General features: G+C 57.0%; 1 protein-coding gene across 9 annotated transcripts in view; it reads left to right on the top strand.

The window, feature by feature from the left end:
* The first annotated feature begins 5519 nt into the window (after nucleotides 1-5519).
* Nucleotides 5520-24936, top strand: part of AHDC1 (AT-hook DNA binding motif containing 1) — a 72262-nt gene continuing 52845 nt past the window's right edge. For 4 of the 9 annotated variants that reach the window (XM_039474022.2, XM_039474021.2, XM_074380341.1 and 1 more), the window contains exons 1-3: nucleotides 5590-5639; nucleotides 5882-6015; nucleotides 6249-6346. The gene's annotated coding sequence lies outside the window, so the exon portion shown is untranslated. The other 5 variants (XM_039474016.2, XM_074380342.1, XM_074380343.1 and 2 more) reach the window with 5 other exon arrangements.

Raw genomic sequence — 24936 nt, 5'->3', positions numbered from 1 at the left:
TCTAGGAGGCAGAACAGTAAACAATGACAACACTTAGGGGCAAGGTCAGTCTGGGAATCAAGTCTGGGGGATTTCTTGGAGTCTGTGAAATAAAATTCTGCCTGATGAAGCAGCCGCAGGGTGAGGTCATCTCCAGCAGAGGGAACAGCATGTGCAAAGGCTCAGAGGTATGGCAGAGTAAGGCCCACTCAAGCCAGGCCAGTGCCAATAATTAGGCATGGGAGGGCTGAGGGTACAGATGAGGCAAGGAAGAAGAGGGATGGAGAGTCAGAGGCAAGAAGTAGGAGGAGGAAGACCAAGGGGTATGGCCCCCAAGCTGTGGGACAAAGAAAGAAGAAATCTTGGGGACCCAGGACTCATTGGGGGGAATGGAGAGTCTAGCCTGGATCCCACTGCTCCGGGACTGAACTGAGTGCCGAGGGGAGACACGCACGCACACACCCACGCGCGCGCGCACACACACACACGAGCCTGGATGGTCCTACAGTGATGTACACACACACACACACACACACACACACACACACACACGAGCCTGGATGGTCCTGCAGTGATGTTCACACTCTCTCTAGTGGTGACTTTGGGTACTACATTCAAAACTGCAAGAAACTTTACCCTGGGATGGGAGAACCAAGTCTCTTCAGAAAATTCCCATTGCAGGACAGGACATAAGGCACAGTTCCTGCTCTCAAAGAGGTCACAGTTTAATGATGATGGGTGTTAATGGGACAGATGCAGGCAGAAAATGACAATAAAGCTATGTGGGAGAACAAGGGAGAGTCCTAACTCAATTGGGCAGGGGGAAGTCTGGAAGGTTTCTCAGAAGAGGTGATGCTTCATCAGAAGCAAGAGTAAGAGTGTGCTTGGTAAAGAAAAAAGCAACAGAAGGGCATTCTGGACAGAATTAAGTAAGCTCAAAGGCAAGAAATGGGACTGCTCAGGGAGTTACAATTAGGTAGGCGTGCTGGGAGGATGAAATTTCAGAGGGGTTAGTAGCTAAAGATAAAGATGGCCAAGGCAGGCATGCATCTTTTCTGCCAGGCACTCAAGCTGGGATCCTAAGTCTTAGGCAATGGGAAGCGACTGAAAGGTTTTGAGCAGGGTAGTAGCAAGGTCAGATTCACCTTTTTTTTTTTTTTTTTTGAGACTGAGTCTCACTCTGTCACCCAGGCTGGAGTGCAGTGGTGCGATCTTGGCTCACTGCAACCTCGCCTCCTGGGTTCGAGTGATTCTGCCTCAGCCTCCCAAGTAGCTGGGATTACAGGCGAGAGCCACCACCCTCAGCTAAATTTTGTATGTTTAGTAGAGACAGGGTTTCGCCATATTGGCCAGGACTGTCTCGAACTCCTGATCTCAAGTGATCCGACCACCTCAGCCTCCCAAAGTGCTGGGATTATAGGCGTCAGCCACCGTGCCCAGGCAGATTCACTTTTCAGAAGGAACCCTTGGGTGACAATGGGGAGGAAAGATGGGAGGGGAAGAGGCAGGAGAGGGACAGCCCTCTTGGACGCAAAGAACCATACCAGGGGCCGGGCGCGGTGGCTCAAGCCTGTAATCCCAGCACTTTGGGAGGCCGAGGCGGGTGGATCATGAGGTCGAGAGATCGAGACCATCCTGGTCAACATGGTGAAACCCCGTCTCTACTAAAAATACAAAAAATTAGCTGGGCGTGGTGGCACGTGCCTGTAATCCCAGCTACTCAGGAGGCTGAGGCAGGAGAATTGCCTGAGCCCAGGAGGCAGAGGTTGCGGTGAGCCGAGATCTCGCCATTGCACTCCAGCCTGGGTAACAAGAGCGAAACTCCGTCTCAAAAAAAAAAAAAAAAAAGAAGAAAAAGAACCATACCAGGTCAAACTCATAAAAGGACACACAGCTTTGTCCACGCCTATGAACCAGACATATTGATACAAGCAATGGCACCTACAGACATGTCAGTAGGATCCCAGGCTGAGCGCCCACAGACAATCATGTGCTGTTTCACACTCAGAGACAGAAGTCAGGTCCGCCAGTGAAAAGCAAACTGAGGACACACAGTTACCCCCCAGACACAGGCGCACAGCGGGAACCACACAACCCTGATGGACACAGGAATTCACACACATGCAGTGTGGCTGTCAAAGGCCCGACCCTACCCACCCTGTCTTCCCCAGGTCCCTCACCACCTCCGGCAGGAACAAAGCTGACCTTTGCCCTCTGGCCTCTGGCCTCTCCTCCCACACCCCCTGCCCCAGAGGGAGGAGCTGTTTGAAGTCTGGGCTGCAGCTGGGGTTTCCTGTGGCCTAGAGGAATGTGGGCGGACTTTCACGGGGGAGGGGAAAGGGGCTGGCCCAGGAGGAGGGCTAACAGTGCCTGGGGGCCTTAGTCCCCACTGTACCACAACGAGGGGGGCTTCCTGCTTCCACAGTCTCTAGGGCTCCAGCTTTGAGCTGTTCTCACCCAAAGAAGGGGAAAACCAGGCCATAATGGCTGCAGTCCAATAGGCCTCTGGTTCCTGGATCTGCAGCTCAATGGCTTAGAAGAGTCCTGCCACCTCTGTAGACCTCAGTCTCCCCTTCTGCGGACTGGGCTGAACCACCCTCTAGCAGTCCACAACCCCCCACCCCCAGTCAGCCCGAGAGGAGAACCAGCCCCAGAAATTCCATATTCAGGGAGGGCAGTGCCTGTCCCCACCCAAGCCTCACTTCATCCTGCCCTTTCCATGAGTCCCAGGGGCCTGGCTCCAGGCTGCTGCGACCTGTCAGTTATTGCCATTATTATTATGACTCATAATCTCTCTCACCATGCCCTTGCCAGTTTTCACAGTGCTTTTACATCTATGTGCTCAGTTAATCTTCTCAACAGCTCTGCCTCTATTTTACACATGGGAAAACTGAGAGTAAAAGCAAGATCAGGACCAGGCCCGTCTGGCTCCTACTCCACATGGCCTCTCAAACCTAAGGCCCCACAACTTGATCTCCAGATTCTCATCTCAATTTTCTAGGGTCTAGCTACACCACCTTCTGCTTACACTGAAACAAAAGTGGCTGGAGGGAGCTAAGCCCAGAGAGGATGATGCAGGCTCTTCCAGAACCTGTGTCCCCTCCCTCAAGCCTCCTTTCTCCCCAGCTCAAAAACCCTCCTGCTCGCTGGCAACTGCTGAAGCAGAAATGGAGAGTAGACAGTAGGTGGCAGCAGCAGCCCACGAGAAGACAGCTTGAGTTTGCGAAGACCTCCCCCCCCACCCCACTCAACACAATTTGGAGAGGTTCCACAAGAAAGACCAGCCCCCAAATAACAGGGAGACTCTGCAATCTTTGGTTTCCAGGGCTGATCAACACTTTAGGGGCTAACGACATTCGCCCTCACAGGGAAGGGGCTGAAGTAGCCTGGGGTGGTAGGGGCATGCTTGGGAAACCCTACCTAACTTCTATTTCCCTCTAACTCATAGAGCCATGGGCTCTACTAACCTTGCCTTGGGCTTCTCATTCCTTAACCTCCCCACTCCCATGCTTTTTCCAGACTACCCTTCATCCCAATCTACCGGGGCTCTCCACACCCCAGAAACCATCCTACCTTATCCCACTCAACTCCCTCCTAAAACTTGATTCAAACTGAGCAGCGCCTTCATGACCACGGGCATAATCTAACGCGTAATGGAGGGAGGGAGGAAGGGAAAGAAGGAGGAATCTGGGTCTGTTTCACCCTCCCCAATGCCAAAGTCTGTCCATCCTACAGCGGGCTAACTAGGGCAAGATGCCAAAGCCTCATCTACATAACTTCAGGCCCAGGTTTTGGAGCTGCAGGATCTCTAATGACTTTAGCCACTACTTTTATGAGTATCTGACCTTATATTTCCCATTCAACAAATACATCTTTGAACCCAAGGCCTAACTTCTGCAAGTAGAAGCTGCCCCAGGATGAGGGCTTCTCCAGCCGGCCATGGCAGCCCCATGATGGCAAATCAATAGTGTCCCGTTTAGAGCCCTCGACGTCTCCTATATGCTGCACACACCCTCCGCCAAGGGCCAATAGAGAGTGCTCCCCAGACCCCCTCTTTTGTCCTCTGGGGGTACAGGACTGCCATAGAAAAGGAGCTTGGAAGGAGTGGAGGTGTGGGGAAGATACCAGGGAGCTGCAGCTGGCAAAATGTCACCAGCTCAGCTGCCTTTGTCACACACTGGCCATCACTCTGCAAGGCCAAAGGAAGGGTCAGAAACAGGTGAGCCAGACACAAAGGCACTGATCGAGGAATTTCAGACCTGGAGCAAGAGAGACAAAGCCAGCAGACATGGCGGGGGGTGGGGGTGGGAGGGTGGGTGGGGGTAGAACGTCAGACAGACACAGATGAGGTGGTTCAATGAGGTGGGACCGCCGCAGGGCCAGTCAGGGCCGGCGTGGGTAGACACCTAGGACACAGGAAACGACAGCCACTATGCATTATTCATCCCCGTGTCCTCCGCAAGCCCTGCATACCTCAGTTAACATTGCTGAAGGGCCAAGAAAGGACACACAGACACAGGAGGGAAGGTCAGTCACAGAAACGGAGGGAGTCACAATTCCTTGCCATAGCCCGGGGTTTAAGTTTGTGGGTTTTGGAGTTAGACCCTGGTTCAAACCCAGCTGGGCTCAGCCACTTGCTAACTGGAGAACGTGGGCCTCAGTGCCCCCATCTCTGAAATGGAAATGACAATAGTAGGATTTTACCGCTGCAGTTTAGCCATCTCCCGGGGGAAACCAGGCCCTCAAGCAGCGCACATTCCCATCTGTGGGAAAGGCTAGGCAGGGGGCCCCCGGAGCCAGGGGCTGGAGAACAGATGTGACCTGAAGAGGAGGTAGGTGAAAGTGCTGAGCCCAACCCCCGGCCGCGGCAGGAGGTCAGCGCCGTTCAATCTGAATCCTGCTTCCTGACACAACGCAAATGCTCAGCAGAATTCGGGAAAGGGTGTGTGTGTTCTATCTGTGGATTCTCCAGGACTTCTGAGCCCTCGCCGCCCTTGGACTTGTAGGAAAGCTGGGAGTTGCAAGGGCGAAACCCAGAGCTCGGAGTTTGAGAGGAGGGGTCACTGAGTGAGGAGGCGGCGCTGGGTCTCCCCCGTCTCGCACCCCCGCGCCTCCAGCAGCCCTCCCGCCAGAAATACTTGCGCTTGTCTCAGTGAGAAACCTTTTCAGAAAAGGAGAACGTCCCCAAAATGAGAGAGCCGTTCCTCTCCTCTGTCCTCTCCCCCTCCCGTTTAATTGGGACGCCCCAGAAAGTCGCAGCCCCTTTGGCTAATCCCTTGGTTCCCTATTCCACTCCCATCCCACTCTCAGACCCCGCCCCTTCACTCCCACCCGCAACCTCCGCTCGAGCAGAGTGCCCCAGTGAAGACGAGGAACACGGGGACCATTCTTAATCCTTGGGGAGGATCGGCGCCCGTTGGTAAACGAGGACGCGCCCCAGCCAGAAGCGCCCCTGATGCAGGGTCCCCGGGGCTCCGGGCCGCGCCGTCGGAGCAGCCCGCGCGGCCCCGCCCTCCCCGCGCGCGGAGCGGCCGGGGCGGGGACTACAAGTCCCGGCGTGCCGCGCGCGCGCTCCCCCCTGGGGTTCCGGATGGTGAGCGGCGAAGGTAAGGCGAGCTCGCAGAGGCAGCGGCGGCGGCGGCGGAGACGGAGAGAGGCAGGCAGGCAGGGCGAGGGCGAGAGACGGAGGGAGGGAGCGAGCGAGGCGGACCAGACAGACAGACAGGCGGGCGGGCGGGCACAGCGAGCCACCCGCCAGGCTGCGCTCAGCCCCGCTCTCAGCGGAGAGAGCAGAAGGCAGGAGGAGGGAGGGGAGGAGGGGGAGGGAGGGAGAGAGGGAATCCAGCTACCACCACCCAAAGCCAGCGTCTGCTTTCTGTCCTCATTTCCTTTTCCCACCCAGCTTGGAGAGCAGAGAAAGGCAGAGAGCGAGAAATAGAGACAGCCTGAGAGACAGACAGACAGCCAGAGAGAGCGGGAGGGAGGAGGGCGGAGGAGGAGGAGCAGGAGGACTACGCGGGGCGCGTTCCCTCCCAGGTTTGCAATTGGGGGGGTGGGGGCGGGGGTGTCCAGGGCTGGGAGAGTGTGTGCGCGGAGGGGGGGCGAGGGGGGGCGCAGAGAGAGCGAAGGAGTGATCGAGGTGGGGGGACGCCGCGGGAGCGGGGGGCCGTGTCCAGCGGAGTTAGCGGCGGAGAATGTGAGCCGAGGCGCGAGCCATGCTGTCAGCGACGGCGGGCAGCTCAGGGCTCCTCCACGACTCCTCTCCTCAGCAGCCGGGCGCCCGCGTCGCTGCCACCGCCGGAAGACAGACGCCCCCCAAAACCCCTCGCCTGGCTCGGACCCACGGAGCCGGCAGCCCAGCACTCCGGTGAGTGGCGCCTCCTCCCCAGCGCCAGACCCCCGCTGGGGACCGGCCGGCCGGGCTCTTTTGTGCAGCGCACGGGGGTGGGGGGGGCGCGTCCCCCGGTCCGGTCCGCTGGACCCGGTGGCTGCGGTGCCCGCGGTACGATCGGTCTTTGTTTCCACCGGGGCCCGCGGCTCGGCTGGGCTCGGCTCGAAGCCTGGCAGGCAGCGCCGGGAAGGGGGAGGGGGAGGTGGACGGGGAGGGGGGGCGGGGTGGGGGGGGTTCTCGGGTTTCCTGGCCGCCCCGCGGCTCCCCCGGCTCGGGGGCGAGGTGCGCGCCCAGCGCTGCCGCGCGCCCCCTCCTCCTTCCCCCTCCCTCCGCCTTTGGATTTAAAACTGCAATTTGCTCTCCAGCTTGCTGAGAATGTTGGGGGGGGGAATGAAGGGGGGACCGTGGGAGCGGAGAACAAGGCTGGATTTTAGGATCGGCGCTGGGAAAAGGGGAGACTGCGGAGGGAGGAGCCCCTCCCCTCCAACCCCCAAATCCCTAGGATCCGCTGCCTCTCCGGGAGTTGAGGGGCGGGGACCTAATGACCCAGAGGGGGTGTGGGGCGGAGGAGGGATTTGGGGGTGGCTAGGGCTGGAGGGGTTGGGCCGCGTGCCCGGTTACCTGGCGAACAAAGTCGGCTCACTTTTGCATAAATAAATAAATAATCGCCTATCAATGCGTTTCCTCTGGGGCTCTGATTGAATCGGCCCCCTCTTCCCCAGGGGGTGGGGTGCTGAGTGACAGCTGTCAGCCCCCTAGGCAGGGAGCTGGGGTTGAATTGCTGAATCTCTGCTCGCTGGTTGAGGGCGCCTTTCCCTACTGGGTCTGGGTCCCCGGGCAGAGCCAGAGGGGCAGGGGGCTGGCTCTGAGTCTAGGAAATAACCTTGTTTCCTGTTCTACAGGAAAAGGGACAGCAACCCAGAGTTTGGGGGCTGGGGATGAGGACTGATGGGAGCTTGGGGGGGGGTTCCCCAGCAGCCTGACCCCCCAGCCTCCTGCCAGGGTAAGGGGCCAGCTGAGGGAGGAAGGATGTGGGCCTTGCTGGCCGGAGGCGGGAGCTGGGGCTGTCCCTGAGGCGGGCAGCGGGCACAGAGCGGGAGGAGGGAGAGAGAGAAGCGGGGGCGGGAATTCTCTACCGCAGACCCTGGGGGCCAGGGCCAGATGTGGAGGGGTGGGGAGTCTCCCCTCCCTCCCAGCTTGGGGGCCCTGGGGCTGGGCTGGGAGGGGCTGAGCCTGGTGCCCTCGGTTCTGTACCAGTGCCTGACTGGCAGGGCCAGCTGAATTTGGGCCCAGGCGTCACCCTGGGAGGCAGGGCCGGACTGCACCAGCCTGGTCCCTGAGCACAAGGAGGGACCCTTGGGGGCCCTGTGCCTGTCTGGCTGGGCAGGCGTTTCCCGCCGGACCAGTTGGTGTCAGGCGGGACTTGGCCCCAGCTCCCTGGGCAGAGCTCAGGGTGTGAGGACAAGCTTTGCCTCCGGGTCAGGGTGGCCACATTTTGTCCGCTGCTGCTGTCGCCGCCGGCTGGGCGGGGGCATGTGCCCGGGCCTGGGCAGAGTCCTGCCAGGGGCATTTGGGGTGTTTCTATTGTTGGCTTGTTCCTGTTCCGTGTGGCCCGGTGTGTGTGTGGCTGTGTGAGCTGGGGCTGTAAGCGAAAGATTACCAGTCTGTCCCTCAAGCTGGGGGCAGGGGGAGGGGGGCAGGCAGGCTGGGTTGTGGGGGGACCCCCCAGGTGGCATATGCATGCTGCTTGCCATCTCCCTCCTTTGAGCAGATGTATATTTATTTTTATAGTAATGGAAAATCAAACTGGATAGTAAGTTGAATTCATTTTTTTCTCCTGCTGTGTCAATAGTTGGAGTAATCCCCAGAGACTGGTGAACTTCTGGCCCCAGAGCTCCCACTCTTCAGGGGTTGCAAAGAACAGTGAGGGCGTGAGCTTTGGGAGACCAGTGGGCACCAGCTCAAACCAATGACTTGTCCTTCATCTGGCTTTGGGGCAGATGCCCATGTGGGCAGGCGTTGCCCGTTCCCAAGGAATTCCCCCCCCCACCCCCCACCCCCGACCCCCGCCATCCCAAGGTGTATTCTGGACTTTCTAGCCTGGTCAGTGCCTAAACTGTGCCCAAGCCCTCAGGGGCATTCCCCTGGTGGGCTCTCTCCTCCGCCTGGGCTCCCAGCCCACGTGCCGATATTTATTTTCTGTAGTAAAATCCATTTTTAATGCCGTTACTTTTGAAATAATATAGAGAGAAACAAATGTGATGTGTTTAAGTTGCCCTCTGTGAGTTTTTAATGTGATCTATGGCTGAGGTAGTGATGGAAGGAGCTGTTGGGCTTGGAGAAATTTGGTGTCATAAAGAAAAAGGGCTTGCTGTTTATTATTGTTGCTGGGCTGGGGGGTCTGGAACAGGGTCGTGGGGGCAGGGAGCCCCTACCACCCTCAGGCGCTGTGAATGGACAGCGTAGCTTCTCAGTTTCCATGCATGAGGGTTCTGGGATTATTTTGCATTGCTCCCCAGCCCTTGATGGGGCCTTTGGGGAAGGGGTTTGGGAGCTGGGGGGCTTTGTTACCCCCACTACAAGTGCTTAGATCTTGGCTGGGAGGCTTCTGGAACCCCCTGCTGAGCTAAGTGGAGGTATACGGTAGGGAGGTTGGACTTGGATTCAAAAGGAGATGAAAAGATGGGGTCTGCACCTGGTTGCTGTGGTTGTGCTGGAGGCTTGAGGGCAGACTGTCCCTGGCAGAAGACATTTGGGTAGGGGGAGCTGTTCTGGACTGGCAGAGCCCCAGAGGGACATTGCTTATTCGCCAATCAGCCTGGAGCACTGACTTTGAACCACTCCCTCCTCTATGGCTCTTTTCCCCATTGGACAGGGGCTTCCTCCAGGCAAACCTGATCTCCCTCATTTCCCCCATCTCCTCTCTGTCCCACCCCCAGGTCAACTTCATCTTTTTTTTTTTTTTTTTTTTTTTTTTTTTTGGTTTGTAGAACACAGAGCTCTGTGTCTGATGCCAGCCACCCAAGACTAGAGGGTGCCATGCCTGCGTACCAGATGCCCAGGCCCTTCTGGTCTGGCTTGGTGAGGTCAAGCAGACTTACTATTATGGGATGGAGCCCAGCTCTGTCTCTGGGTCCCCTGGGTCTCTTGGGACAGAGGGGGGAGGCAGAAGCCAGGATGGAGTGGAGCTGGCGACTTAGGGGAGGAAGCAAGGGTAACATTGTTGCTAATGCCAGCAGATAGGCCCCCCCAGGGAGGGGGAGAGGGGGCGGGCGCATTGGGAGGAGAGAGACCCACAGCCACATGCATGAAGAGAGAGATGGAGACCAAAGCCAGCGATGAGAGACTGAGAGAACAGGCGAGAAGAGCCAGGATTACAGCCCCTGGAGGTGGGGGCCGGGGACCAAAAAGGCCTGGGAATATGCCACTCCCCTCCCTGTAGCCAGAGAGGAGGCAGCATGGAGGGCCTCTCACCCAAGATGAGATGCTTCGGTTGTTTTTGGAGGAGAGACAAGCAGATGTTTGGGAACAGGTAGAAGAGAGGGAAAGAGAGACTCTCACAGGAGGAGGGAGAATGGGGAGACAGAGGGATTCCAGGGCTTTCAACCGATGCTTCTAGCCCCAGGGTAGCATCTCCCCTCTGCCCTCCCCAAATGCCTGGAACAGAGCTGAGCTTTTCTTGGGACCTGGGGGGGTGTGGCCTGCGGCAGGTACAGCACCCTACAGGTTGTCAGGCGCTCTGTGCCAAAAGACAGCAGGTTATAAAAGTGGGAAACATTAGGGTCCCAGAGATGCCAGAAGCGTCATCCAGTTGGATGTCCACCACTTGTTGGAAAGCCAAGTCTAGGGAAAGGAACCCCTTGCCTAGGGTCACAGATACCTTTGGCAAGGCCAGCCTGGGACCTGGGCTATTTGCACTCTACCTCACTGTAGTTAGAGAATTGGAACAGCTGCAGGGGGCCTCCTGGGTACGGAGAGGGGGGCTGGAGCCTGGGGAGAGAAGCAGGCGGGCACCCTTGTGGCAAGAGCCCCCCCCAGGGGAGGGGGAGGCGCCGTTGCTGCCGGGAGAGAGAAGGAGGGAGGAGAGAGAGGAGGGGAAACAGTGAGTCAGGCTTCCAAGAGCTGAGGATGAGAGAGCCAGAGCTGGAAGGGAGAGGGCAGGGAGGGCTGCTCAGAAGGGGGGAGAAGGAGGGGGCCCAGCCAGGGGCAAAGAGAGCTTGAGAGGGAGGGAGCCAGCCCCTGGCCCTGGCCCTGGCCCAGTGGCAGGGCTGTGTGGAGGGTGCAGCCAATATGGACTTTGCCCGTGGTAGGTCAGGAAGGAACCTGAGTCTGCCCCTGCAGCATCTCTTTCTTCTTTCCTCATTTGTGATCCTACCCCAGGGTCTCAGGAGGGACAACGGTGTCCTCCCATCCCTTCCACTTGGGCCTCAGTTTCCCCATCCATTATGGGATTTGGACTGAGCTATTGGAGAGGGAGTGGGGGACAGGGGCACAGTAGCCAGGAAGAATGTTGAGGGATGCTGTCTGAAGCTGCTGGCTTTGTGCTGGGAGTGCTGCTCTCTGCTTTCATGTCATGACAGCAGGTGCTGGTGTTGAGAGGTGTGCCGGAGGTGAGCACTGGGATGTCCTGTGTGTGTGTGTGTGAGGTGCTAGGCTCAGGATGGCCAGTGCCTAGGCAGGGCCAGGGTCGCCACGTGCCCAAAACCAGCTTCCACTTTTGTGGAGGTGATGCTAGTGTGATCCCCCCACGTCCCTATGGGTAGATGGAGGTGGGAATGTCCCCAGTGGAGCTGGCGAGAACAGCCCCTCAGGCCTGAAACTGGGACCAGAGCAGGAGGGGTCCCCAGGGACTGCCTGGAACAGAGGAGGGAAGGAGCCCCCACTCCAGCTCAGCTGACAGGAAGCCCTGGCTCCCAGTCCCTCCTTCCCCAAGGCCTGGTCTCTCTTGGCCCCTCCCTCCTGGATCCTGGATCTCAGCATCTCTTCTATTGGCCAAGGGATGAGGAAGGTGGGCAATGAGGATCCCTCTCCTGCAGGGTCTGGCTCTGAGGGCAATGGTGAAGTGAGGGTAAAATGAGGCCCTGCCTGCCTCCAGTCCCCTCCACCACACACACAAGCTCAACTGCAGTGAGGCCCTGTTTTCTCTCCTCTTTCTGCTCTGGGGTCCTTGGCCTGGGAGCCCAGGGGAGGGGCCGCTTCTGCAGCTGGCTGGTCCCGAACTCCCAGTTCAGCCCAGCTGCTACTGAAGCTTCCAGAAGCTGCAGCTCTGCACCCCCCACTCCCACCCTCAGAGCCAGGAGAGGCCTTGCTGACCTGGGGGAGGGTGCCTTGGGGAGCGAGTGGGCACCCTTGGAAGGACTAACACAGACAGCCAGACAGATGGGTGGTGGAACAGATGGACAGAGACACCCACACACAGACAGACGGAGAGAGACGGACAGATGGACTGGGACAGGGAGAGACGGACAGACAGAGGTGCTGGCAGAGAGAGGAGGAGGCAGAAAAATGGAAGACAGAGACTCAGAGACAAGAAAGGAGACAGGGTGACTGAGACGGAGGAGAGAGATGGGGAGGCTGAGAGACAGGAAGAGATAAAGAAAGGGGGAAACCCAGACAGAGAGAGAGGGAGGAAGAGGGAGGGAGGAGACTGGAGGCTACAAACCACAAGCAGGGATTTGATGAGAATCTGGAAGGTGTTTTCTCCCTCTTCCCTCCCCAAACCCCCAGGCCAGCCAAGTCTCCATTCCTTCCACCCCCGGCTCAGTTTCCAGCTGCTAAAGAGGTCAGGGAAAAAGAGCAAGCAAGAGAGAAAGAGAAGCCGCCCAGAGCCCCTTGCTCCCTGCGCCTCTTTTCGTAGGGGAGGGGCTGCTGAGAGGCCAGCAGCCCTGACTCCTCTCCTGTCTTGGGAAACACCCCCTCACACTGACCACTCACCCGGGGGATGTCCCTTGTATAAACGCAGCCCCCATGGTCACACCTGTCTACACAGGCCCTGCGTCTCTCTCTCTCTCTCTCTCTCCCTGTCTCTCACACACACACATTTGTGACATGTAAATCTTCCCCCTCACACTCATTCTGCATCTCACGGACATAACTGGTGAACACGCACCTGTGCTTTCTTAACCTGTACAGGTGTCGACTCACAGGCCCTGTCATAGGTCTCAGGACATGCTATCACACATACACGCAGAGTCACACCCTCACACATACAGTGGCAGTCACACGAGAGCACAGAGAGCCTTCCCCCACCCGCCTGCACCTGTACTCTGACCCAGCTGGCAGGGTGGGGAGGCAGAAGGCCCTCTCAGTTGGTGGGAGCTCTTCTGGGAAGCTTCAGGGCCTGGCCTGGACACAGAAACGCCCGGCGGGTTGGGTAGTGGGAAAGCTGTCGCAAAGGTGGCGAGGCGTGCGTGCAGAAACATGTGCTTGGGTGTGCAGGTCTCAGGGATGGCGAATGTCATCATGGAGTGAGAGAGACTGAGCGTGTGTGAGACAGGATATGGGTGCGCCAGGGAGCTCCAAGGTGTGTAGAGTGTGTGGATCCATGTGTGGATGCATGTTTATGTGATAAGTGTGGGTGTAAGATGGGTGTGTGTAACTGCATGGGTTTTGCCGGGTGGGGTATGTGTGATGGTACATATACTAAGGTCTAAGGGCATGGGGCGAACTGCATGTGTGAGGGTGCAGTGGCAGGCAGGCACGTGGGACGTGTTTGTGTGTGAGTGTAGGGGCTGTGCAGATAGGAGGATTTAGTTCAGGTGTGAGGTGGGGAGCCTTTGCCTGGGTTGGAGCGAGGCCTGAGTGCTACCTGAACAGAAACATCCGGCACAAGCATGGGGAAGGGGCCCCTGGCCTGGAAGTTGGGCACTGACCCACACAGATGCACAAGGACAGACATACCCGCCCTTGTCCTCCCTCTTCCTCTCTCCTGGCATCAGTGGTTTTTAAAGGAGCCTCCGTGAGGACCGTTCGCTGTGCCGTTCCCCCACCCCCAGCCTGTGTCTCTTCAAACACAGCGATGCCCTCCAGGCAGCTTTGTGGCGGCTCCTGCCTCGACCATCTGAAGGCAGATGGGTGGGCTTGGATCCGCTGCGGCCCCCCAGGGAGCGAGGAGGCAGCTTTGCTCCTTGGGCCTGGGCACAGGCAGAGACAGATGGACTGCCTGTCTCCACACCCCCGCACAGGCACCCTGTAGCATAGGGGTTCTAGCAGGTAGCCCCCAGTTAGGCCCTGGAGCAAAGGCCAGGATTCTGTCCTTCATTTTCCCAGAGGGGCATCCCCCGCAACACACACACACACCCTGCAGCCCCGTCACCTCTCTGAGGCACAGGGACTTAATTACAGCTCTCAACACCTTCTAAATACACAACTGCCCCACATACGTACTCACAGCTCCAACACCTCTAAAACACAACTGCTCCACCTACAACACCCAGCCCACACACTTCCACAAACACACAGCCACTCTACATAGACACCCCCTGACATCCAGCTACCCCCAACACACCCTGAACACAAAACCACCACATGCTTACCCACACACCTGCAGCACCTCCCCAGACACCAGGAGCAAGGGCACCACCCTCACACCTCCCCAGGCATGAACGATAGCTCCTGGCATGTCCCTGAGATCAGAGGCCCATTCTTCCCTTCCCACATACCAAGGGACCTCAGGTCTCTACCTCCCCAGACCCTTGCAGGTACCCAGTTAAAGTCCCAGTAACCTTTCCAGAGACACTTCCCAGCGCCTCCCCAGACCACATGCATCCTCCACCAGCCACAGCCTCTTTCCAGGCACTGTTCACAGCCCAAGTACTTCACCAAAACCCAGATTTTTTTTTTTTTTTTTTTTTTTTTTTTTTGAGACGGAGTTTCACTCTTGTTACCCAGGCTGGAGTGCAATGGCGTGATCTCGGCTCACCACAACCTCCGCCTCCTGGGTTCAGGCAATTCTCCAGCCTCAGCCTCCTGAGTAGCTGGGATTACAGGCACGAGCCACCATGCCCAGCTAATTTTTTTGTATTTTTAGTGGAGATGGGGTTTCACCATGTTGACCAAGGATGGTCTTGATCTTTTGACCTCGTGATCCACCCGCCTCGGCCTCCCAAAGTGCTGGGATTACAGGCTTGAGCCACCGCACCCGGCCGTAAAACCCAGATTTTTATGACCTCCCAATACATCCCTAAACACTCCAACACACACACACACACACACACACACACACACACACACAGCTACTGTACCCTCAGCATATCAACCCTCTATCCAACCACAGTACTTTGCCAGATTACACCCAGAACCCAGCTACAGCCCTGCTACCTTCCCACAGACTCAGGCCCTCAGTCCTGACACCGCCCCAGACACACATGCTCTGCCCACAGCCCCAGCATTTCTCCCAACTATAGCTCAGCATTTCCTCAAATGCCGGCATCGTCCCTTATACCTTTCCTAACATACAGCCTCCCCCTGCAACACACATACACTCACTGCTTCTAACGCCCACTCAAACAACCCTCTGTAGCCACAATATTCGCCTCAAACACAGAGGCATGGCTTTGATTCTAGTATATTTCCAAACAGATCAGGCCCGAAGCTTCTTATACCTCCCGAAGCTTGCTCGGGCACATGTGCACACTGCCCCCGGGATCCCAGCACCTCCTCAACAGGCAGTCCTCATGGTCCGGCCCCTCCACTCCCCAGACAGTCTCAGCCCCGGTATTTCCTCAGCCACCTGAGGGCCCAGGGACACCACTACACCCCTCCAAACACCCTGACACCACACTTACACACAAAGACACACAGCCTCAGCGAGTCACAACCCTGCACCCATTCTGTGCTCCACCTGCACCCCACGGCACCCTGTCACATACCCCGCCTAATTCTTCTGCAGCCCTCACTCCCACCATTTGCACATTCCAGCACACCCTCTCCCCCACCTTGTTCCCCTAGACAGCCTCAGCCTGTCACACACATTGCTCACTCTTGTGTGCTCTCTCTCTGATGCCCAGGCCTCCCCCTCTTCCCAGAGCCTCCTCTGCCTGGGGAGGCATCTCCACCCCTTCACCGCCCCAGGCCTTTCATTCCTGGACAGTGAGGCTGGACATCTGGTTCAAAGCTGCCCCACCCAAGACCCTGTGCTCTGGGTACCCTGGACTGGGCTTGAAGGTTTGGGGCCCCTTTCGACTGGGGGCAGAGCCCTTTGGCATCTGGTCACCCTGGTCTCTCAGCCAGGAACTCTCAGTACCCAGCTCTACCCTGGCTCTGGCATTTATTTTTTTTGGTGGGGGGGAGTAGGCAGGGGGATTTGCCTCCAGCCTACGCTTTTTCAAGTGCTTGCCAAATCACTGAGCCCCTTGGCTCACCTGAGAGGGACATGGGGCCTAGGGCTTCAGGGAGAGGGATGGGGAAGGTGCTGGATTGACACACTCCCCCCACCCTCCAATCCAGGCTTCGGGGCTTGGTCTCCCTGGGAGTCAGTTCCGACAGTGAAGGTTACTTTACTAGATGCATGATTTTAAACGGAATCTCCACCATCTGTTCCACCCCCTAATTACAGATGCACAGAATCCGCCTCAGAGGGCAGCATGAGGGGAGTGATTTAGAGGCTGAGCTGCTTCTGCCTGCATTAGGGCTGGGGAGATGGGGGGCTCTGGGTATTGCTCACAGCCCCCCAATCCCTCCTCTTTCCCAGGGGTCCCTCGTGCCTCCTCTCTTGCTAAGGGAAAGCTCACAGAAGGGCCCCACTGAAGAGGAAGCAACTGCGGTGCTATGGGAAGGGTCCCCAAGACATCTCCTGTGTCCCAGTCCAGCAGGTCCTGGGATGCAGGCTCCATTAGGGCCTTAAAAAATTCAGTGAATCGATCCTGCCTGTCTCTTGTGCCCTGGGGAGCCACAGGCATTGGCTTAGCCCAGCTGTCTGCCCACCCTTGGGGGAAGCAGGGATTGGTGAGATAGGGAGGGGGTCAGAGCAGAGGCGAGGCAGCCAGTTCTGGCAGCAAAGCCCACGGGCAGGCATGCTAAGACCCACCGGAGGTGTTTGCACATACGTGCCCGGCCACCTTGGCACAGCTGACCCCAGCTGGAGCCGTGGCTGTGGGACAGAGGCAACACCAAGGGCCAGAGGGAATGGGCCAGGGCCTGGGCCTTAGAGGGTTCTGAGGGACACAGGGCTACATACACCCCAAGGATGGGTCCATCTTTGCCCGTGGGCACCAGGACCTGGGTCCCAGCCTGCCTGGGGGTAGTAATGGTGGTGGCGGCAGCAGTGGGGACACTGCGGTAGACTCTGGAGCATTCACTGCGGGGAGAGAGGGAGAGAGACTGGGCTGGAGGAATTTTAAAGATTGCTGCAGGCAGGAGGGTCTCTGGAACCCTGTGGAGCGGGCAGTCATGCAGAAGTAATCCTATCGCTGCCTGCCTGGAGGAGTGGAGGGGGAGGGGACTGACGAAGCTGCTCCCCCTTCCCCACCTCAGCCCCTGCCCCAGCCAGCCCTGGAGGGAGCCCGGGACCCTAAGGGCCTTCCCTGAGGAGGCACCGTGTCTTCTCTGTTCCACCGAGGCCTATGCCCCCTGGAGGGGCAGCACCGCAGCTGTTGCTCAGCTCCTTGCTCTGGGTTTTATAAATAATGCAGCTTGGAGGTGGGGCCAACCTGCCCCTGGTCACCTTGGGTCACCCAATGTGGCGCCTCCAGCTGGCAGTCCTTTGGCAGAACCTCTCTCCTGTCCAGCCTGCGCCTCTTCGTCTGCTGTGTGAGCTTGGGCCAGAGGCCCAGCCTCTCTGAGCTGGGCCCGATGTAGAGGAGTGTGGAAGAACCCAGAAACCCCAGTCCTTTCGTCCCACCCCCAGCCCTCACAGGTTAACTGGCAGCCGGCTCAGCCAATCCAGGCTGGAGAGGGATGGCCTGTCTACAGGGGCCTCCTCTGTTCCGGCCCCTCCATTTTGCAGATGGGGTAACCGAGTCCAGAGGGGTGGAAGGGTGGTCAAGGCCAGCCAGCTGAGAAGCCCCCTCCTTCCTGCCTCATTCTGCTGTCACTCAGGCTCTTCTCAGCCTCAGCTCAGCTAAGAGCAGGGCCTGGGGGGGGGGGGGAGGGCGGGGGATGTTTGGGAAAGTGGTTGCGGCTTGAGAGGTTGCCATGGCGATGCTGCAGGATGCCGAGCTGAAGTGGGGGTCCCACAGGGTCTCTGGGGCCCCCAGCTCCGCACCCCTGTGGTCTTCTCCTCCCCATCTCCTGTCCCCCACCCAGATGTCTGTCAGGCGGCTCCGATGACAGGCTGGGTGGGTGACAGGTGGTGCAGGTGATGGGCTGGGTGGGTGATGAGCTGGGTGGGTGACAGGTGGTGCGGGTGCGAGGCAGGCAGGTGACAAGCTGGGTGGTGACGGGCTCTGCGGATGACAGGCAGGGGGTGTGGTTGGCGAGGATGCTGTCTCCTGGCTGGTGGCCTGTTGCAGCCCCTACCCTCGCGCGTGTGCACACACATAGACTCTGGGCTCAGAGCTTGGGGCTAAGATACTAATGAGGCTTATTACGCGTGGAGGGGCAGGTGCCCAGGCTTACTAATGAGAGGCCTTTAACGAATAGGGGAGACCGCTGGGGGGCTTCGAGGACTTGGGCTGGCCCTCCTGGGCTGAGACCCCGGGCTTCCTGACCCGACTCAAGGATAAAGCTGGCGTCATCCTCCGGCCAGGTCAGGGATCCCTCTTCCCCTCTCTCCCTGACCACTGGATTTATGTTAATACTAACCACGATGATGATAGCTACCATTGTTCAAGCGCTTCTTATGTGACAGGCACTGTGCCAAGGCCTTCACATGCATTTTCTCATTTCAACTCCATAGTCCTAGCAGGGAGGCACTATTGCCCCATTTTACAGATGGGGAATCTGAGGCTGAGAAAAGGCGCAGAATTTAATATAACGAGTTACTGGTGCAGCTAGGACATTATTAATCCAGGTCTTTCTGTCCCCAGAGCACGTGCTCTTAACCACCCCACCAGTAAAACTCAGGTCTTGGTGCAGACTCCAGACCCTTTCTCAGGGACTGGCAAATGGGCATATGGTGGAGGGGTGATCACCATAAACTCTTCAGCTCTGACTCAGATGGCTTTGAGGACTCCTCCAGGTAACTGCTGTGACCTTACCCCATCTGGGCCACATTCTGGAGAGAGGGCAGGGCTTAATGCTAAGGGGGGCTGAGCCCAAAGGGGGTCACCTGGGATATCTGAGCCACTTCCTGCATTGTGTAGTGGGGAGGCTGAGGCCCAAAGAGGAGCAGTCACCGCCCAAGGTCACACACCCTGTGAGCTGTAGGGCCCCCCGTGGGATCCCGGTCTCCTGGCCTCTTGAAAGGGTAGGGCTGGGTGTGGTGCTGGGAGGCTACCTCCTCCTGGGCCCCACCCACCAGCCTAGTTTCCTCTCTGGATGTTGTGAGCTCCTAGCTTTTGGGAGGGTGCAGGGGTCTGTTGGCAGGCTCCTTAGGGCCATGCCCCCGCCCCATCGATCTGAGCCCCTAGTGTCAGTTGTGCCCCTCCCTTTGAAACCCACTGGGGTGGAAACTCCCTGGCAACCGCTGATGGATGGGTTAGGGCCTTGACATTGGCCTGGGGCCACAGCATGGCCCTGGAGGGACTAGGCTGGGGCTTCGGGGAAGGGGGGACGTTGGAGGGGAATTTAAGGGAGAAGAATTAGGCTCATAAATCATGGAGCATCTTGTTTTTCCTCCTCAACCTTAATCTCTTAACAAACCTGCTCTCCAGCTGCTCATCCAAGGTGTTGGGGGTTGAGGGAGCCCACCTGCCCATTCCTCACTCCCTCTAACTGATGCTCGTCCCCTCTGGAAATTGCACCCTCCCACTGGAAAGAAAGAGTTGCAGCCACTGTTGCTAGACAGCATTAAGACAAGTCCTGATGACTGGATTTTGTCTCTGACTCATTGTGATGGGTAGGGTGGAAGGCTTCACTGCCTCAGTTTCCCCAACTTGGGGCCTTAAATCCTCTTCTGGTGGCTGTCAGCTCAGCCAGAAAGGAGAGCTAAGACCAAGAGGGATTTAGCAGATGCAGGACACATAGCCTTGTCTTCAGAACCCCCCCAACTCTGAGAGGAGAAGCACAGCCCTACCTTGGAGGTGAGGTGCAGAACCCAGGCTGAGTGTGTGCTCAGGGGTGGGGGTAGTGCTGGGTGGCTGGCCTGCGAACACTTTCTTAAGCTAATGTGGTAGCTTGCCTGGGGGGGCGCTGGGGAGCCGTCTTTGGTTGGGAGGCAGGGTCCTGGAAGGGTCTGGCTTTCCCACAGGCCCAGGCAACAGTAGGTTGGAGTTGTGGGCCCCCCAACAGCTCCCCAGGGAACCAGTTGCTGCCTGGCCCTAGGGACCCAGGCATCCTGGCGGGTGAGGGCGGGTCTCCAGCAGGCGCCCTGCCAAACCCCGCAGCCTGCTCACCAGGAATCTTGTTGCTGAGAGATGGAAAATCCCGGCCAGGCGGCCTGCAGCTCATCCCTCCCCTCCGGGAGAAGGAGGGGCCCAAAGAGTCCTTCCTGTACCCCCCCATCTCAGGGCAGGGCCCTCCTCAGCAGTGGGTGGGGCAGGGGGCCCAGGACAGGCCTCTAAGGCCCAGTCACATGTCCTGGAGCCCTGCCCAGCCCACAGTGGGCACCAGGGCACTCTGGAGCAGAATGAGCCTGGTGCAGCAGAGGAGGGGGTGGGGGTGCTGAGGTCAGGAGGGGGCCTGGGTGGGGGCCGGTCCCTGGCCCTGGCCCCACTGGCTCCCCTAGGGCGGAGGGTGAAGAGTTGGTTCTCTTCTTGGACAGGAAGACGAATGATCCCATTATGGGAGCGTGATTTTATTCCACGTGTCATGGAGTCTGAGATTAACTTGCTCACCAGTCTGTGACAAACCCCTCACACCCAACACACACACACAGACACAGACACACACATATCCTTAGTCTCACAAACACACAGACAGATAAGCATTTCTGTACTTCAACACATGGCATAGTCTCCCATACAGAAACATAAGCACACACTTAGACTTAGATACACCGAGGCCTAGACCCACAGTCTCAAAAGCACAGTGTGCCCTTACACTGAGACCACATAGACCCACACATGAAAACAGCAGTCCAGCAGGATGCTGGCACCCACTACTTAGACATGCATGGCGTCTAGGACACACTTAGAAACCCACAAAACCAGACACTGCCATGCAGACAGGCATAGATCAACAGCCACACACACTGAGACAAAGGCCCAGAAACATACAGAGACAAAGACAGGCACAGACACACAGCCAGTGGTACTCACACAAGCACAGGCGTGCACAGCCGGACACAGACAAAGACAAAATGAATGCCCAGAGGTTTTACTGTGGACAGATGTAGAGGCGCATGCACATCTGGGCTTCCTCCGCGACCTCCCTGCCTAGGGACATGGTAATCTGGCGCCTGTGGCTCCAGGAAGGACTCTGAGGAATCTTCTGCTCTGTCAGAACCCCCGACCCTGGGCTCAGGGCCAGCCCCCGCCTCTGGCACCAGGCCTTTGGTCGAGGCCATGGCAGCCACACCCTCAGCAGAGCCTTGACACCTCTTACCTACACGTTCCCCGCTGGTCACACTCACAGGGACACCATCTCCTCCTGCACATGTTCATGACAGGCCTCCATACGTAGCTTCTCACTCACTCACCCCTCCTTCGTGTGTCTGCTCTTGTCTTTCTCAGTCACTCCCTCCTAGCGGAAGTGCACAACCTCCATCACGTACACACACGGCATCCTGTGCACACACAGCCTTCTCTCGCACACACTCATACATACCCCCAGCCTTTGTGGCATGCGTACACAGCCCCCTACAAACACACACGTACATGTTTCCATCCTTCTGTGCCTTTTCACACAGGCTAATTCACAAATGCAGCACACACGTCTTCACCTCTTCTTGCCCATGTGCGCGCACACAGAGAGAGCCTCCCTCACACCATCACTTTCCTTCCTCTGTCTCTCATAAACACTCTCTCTGCCAAGAGTGTGGCCTGCTGCAGATTAGCCCTGACGGTGTTTGTTACTGCTCTTGACCGCGTCCTTGCCCTTCCTGGCCTCAGTCTCTCCCCGTCTACCTCCGGCCCTGCCTCCTGTGGCCTTGTATTCTTTTGTCATTTCTCTGTTTAGTCAGCAGGTCTATACAGCGGATTCATTGATTCATTCAACAAATATTGACTGAGCATTGATTATGAGTTAAACCCTGGTGACCAAGATGGACATGAGCCCTTCCCTCACAGAGCTCTCAGTTTTGTGACCAGCCTATTTGTTGCCTTTCTCTTCCAACTCAATTGTAAAGTAACCCTTGATCTTGGATGTTGAGGGATGTGTGGGAATTCAGAGGAGGAAACATGGGAAGGGTGTTCCAGGCAGTGGGAATAGTGTATGCAAAGCCCGGATGTGAACCAAGTGTGTTATGCTGGGAAAATAAAGGGACATTCACAGACCAGAGGAGATGCTGCAAAGAGGAAAGAGGGCAGATGTCACGGTGTGTAGATGCCATGCTTTGGGGCCTGAGTTTTATCCAATGGGCCACAAGGGGTTATGGGAAATATTTGGTGACAGGACCAGGGGAGGGAGAGACCGGAGGCAGGGAGGCTAGTTGAGGGGCTTGGGAAGTGTAGGTGGGAGATGATGGTCCAACTTAGAAGTGTGAGTAGGATGGAAAGGAGATTCAGTTAAGAGTTAAGGATCAGTGGGGTTCCAATTCCTGAGCTGAGTGACCTTAGGAAAGTCATACAACCTCTATGAGCAAGGTTTGTCATACAAGGATGGGGCAGTGCAGGTGCTGGGCTTGTAGTAGCTGCTCAATAAATGATAGCCATTATTGTCAGTTATCACTTGGATGTGGGGGGACATCAGATGAGGAGATTTACTGAGCATCTTCTGAGGGCTGGGTACTGTGCCAGCTGCTGGGGCCCAGACTCTTTTCTTAGGCTCCAGAAAGCTCACCTGATAACCACATTACGCAGACAGCAGAGAGGGAGTCTTTTCCTTCACCTCCACCCCAGAAGCTTAAAGGAAGTCGAGGCAGCACCTGTCTGGGTTCTGGGTGGCTCACCAAGGAGCTGGTATCAAGCTGGCTGGTAGACTTTGGGCAGGGAGAAGTTGGGGAAGGAGTTTTCAAGCGGACTATGTGAACAGCAAGCCCGAGGGTAGTAACTGAGGTTGGTTGAGGTCTAACCAGTTGCTTCGGAGGACAGAAGGGAAAGTTGTGGGATGGGCTTATGGAGGCGAGGCCTCAGTGACTAGGCTGGGAGGGGACAGCATAGAACTGAGCTGCCCTCTGAAAATGCATTGTTGGAGCAGTGACATGTAACGTACCCCTTAAAGGGTCAGCTTCAGGCTCTCCTATTAGGTTATTGGGTGACCACAAACGAAATGCCTTGCCCTCCCCAGCCTCAGTTTTCCCATCTGGGCAATGAGCCGATTAGTCTTGAGGAGGAGGGAGTTCTGGCCTCACATCCTAGGGGTTGGTCTAGCCAGCTGGGTCAGGCGTTTTCTGCCTTGGGATTCTGGGCCTCGGCAGTGCTTTCTTCCAGAGCATCCTAAACCAAAGAGTGGAGGAAAGTGAGGGGTCCTCAGAGATGGATTGGGGCACTCCAAATGTGGGGCCGGGGCTCAGCACAGAAGAGGGGGGGTCTTGCCAAGACCTGACTCAAAGCCCCAGAGGGACCCAGAAGAGAGGGCCAGGGTCCATCTTTTCTTCTGCCCTAACCCGTGTGGTGGTAGATGTGGACCATGTACTTAGGAGGACCCAGTGCTCAATCCTTGGCCTAGAGGGTGTCAGGATCCTTCCTGCCCACTGACCGGGAAGCAGGGCTTGGATTCCTCCAGGGATAAGAAGCCAGGAGGTCAATCTTGGGGTGGCAGAGCCAGGTGAATGTCCGTGGGTAGCTGGGCTCTGCTGGGTGATATTTGGGGTTGCCGGGAGTTGTAGTGTAAATTAGGTTTTGGTGACACCCCCCCCCCCCACCCCTCCAGGCCCAAGCTGTCCTGGATCCTGGCTTCAAGGGGCCCTTTAAGCGTCTCACCTGTGAGGTGGGGCTGGGAGAGAATTAATTTCCTGTGCTATTTTAATTTTGCTGTATTTAATCTGCTGTTTATTTTAATTAATTAATGATGGGTAATCGCCTATCATAACCTACTGCGGCTGGCTCCTCTTCCTTTTTGAAGGGGTGGAAGGCCAGGCCAGGTGATTGCTGGGTTAGCTGTTGGGGAGATGGAGGTCCTTGGGGGCCTGTCCCTCTCCCCTTCTGTTCCTCTCATCCCAGGGATCCTCCCCACTGGGGTCCTCTCCTCCAACCTCACCTGTGGCCCCTCCTTTCCCTCCCTTTTCTCGCCCAGGTCTGCTTCAGGGTCTTGGAAGTAGGGACTGTGGCAATGAGGAGGCTGACTCGAGGCCCCTGCCTGTCTGCCAGTAAACATTTTGATGTCATAGGGTGGCGGTTGGAAGGTTGGGGAACTTGCCTTGGATGGTGCTTAGGCACCCTTGGGGAAACTTTTGAAGTGGGGGGGTCAGTTTTTAACAGCATCCCCTTTCCTCCCTCCCCCACCCCAGTGTCCAAACAGCATGCCCATCCCCATCGTCAGGCCTGTGGGACACCAGCATGTCCTAGTATCTGTGGACATGTCCGTGGGTATGATTTCAGCTATTAATTAATCCCTAGGACAGACCTCCAGGGGGATGATTCCCTTGTATAGAGGAGATCGCTGAGGCTCAGAGAGGCTGAGTAACTTGCCCAAGATCACACAGCAACTAAGCAGCAGGGCCTGAATTCTGGCCACAGTCTGATTGCATGGAAAGAGTTAATAGTGGGAGGGAGGGTAGGGGAAGTGGCTTGGGGATTAGGGTGGGGGGTTTAGGTCAGAAGACTGATTAGGCCAGGAAATGGGGTCCTCTGCCTCTGGAGGATGTGGGGAGGAGGAGTGGGTCCCTGCCACAAGGGGGTTCCCGAAGGTGTGCGGTCTCTGCTACCTCTTCCCGTTTCCTTGTGTGTCTTCAATTGTCTGTTTGGAACAGGGGCTTGCTTTGTCACTAGCTCTGTACCCTACCATGGGGACCTTTCCATAGCTAGGTGGAGCTCAACTTTTATTTATTTAACAAACACGTATATAGTGTTTACCATGTCCCAGATACTCTTCTAACTTTTTAAATAGATCTTCATTGTAGCAGCCCTTTTATTAGTGTTCTTGTTTTATGTATCAGAAAACTGAGGTGTAGAAAGGTGAAGTGACTTGCCCAAGGTCACACAGCCAGTATGTGGTGGAGCCACCCTTTGAACTTGGAAGGCTGGAATCCAGAGTCCTTATTCATTCATTCTTTCTTTTTCTTTTCTTTTTTTTTTTTTTCTTGAGATAGGGTCTCAGTCCTATCTCCTGGGCTGGAGTGCAGTAGAATGATCAAGGCTCACTGCAGCCTCGACTTCCCAGTGTCAGGTGATTCTCCTCTTGAGTAGCTGGGACTACCAGCGCATGCCACCACGCCACCCTAATTTTTTTGTATTTTTAGTAGAGACGGGGTTTTGCCGTGTTGCCCT

This window comes from Saimiri boliviensis, chromosome 11, assembly GCF_048565385.1.
Source record: "Saimiri boliviensis isolate mSaiBol1 chromosome 11, mSaiBol1.pri, whole genome shotgun sequence".
NCBI lineage: Eukaryota > Metazoa > Chordata > Mammalia > Primates > Cebidae > Saimiri > Saimiri boliviensis.
Note: the sequence above shows the minus strand (reverse complement) of the source record. Positions and strands in the feature narration are given on the sequence as shown.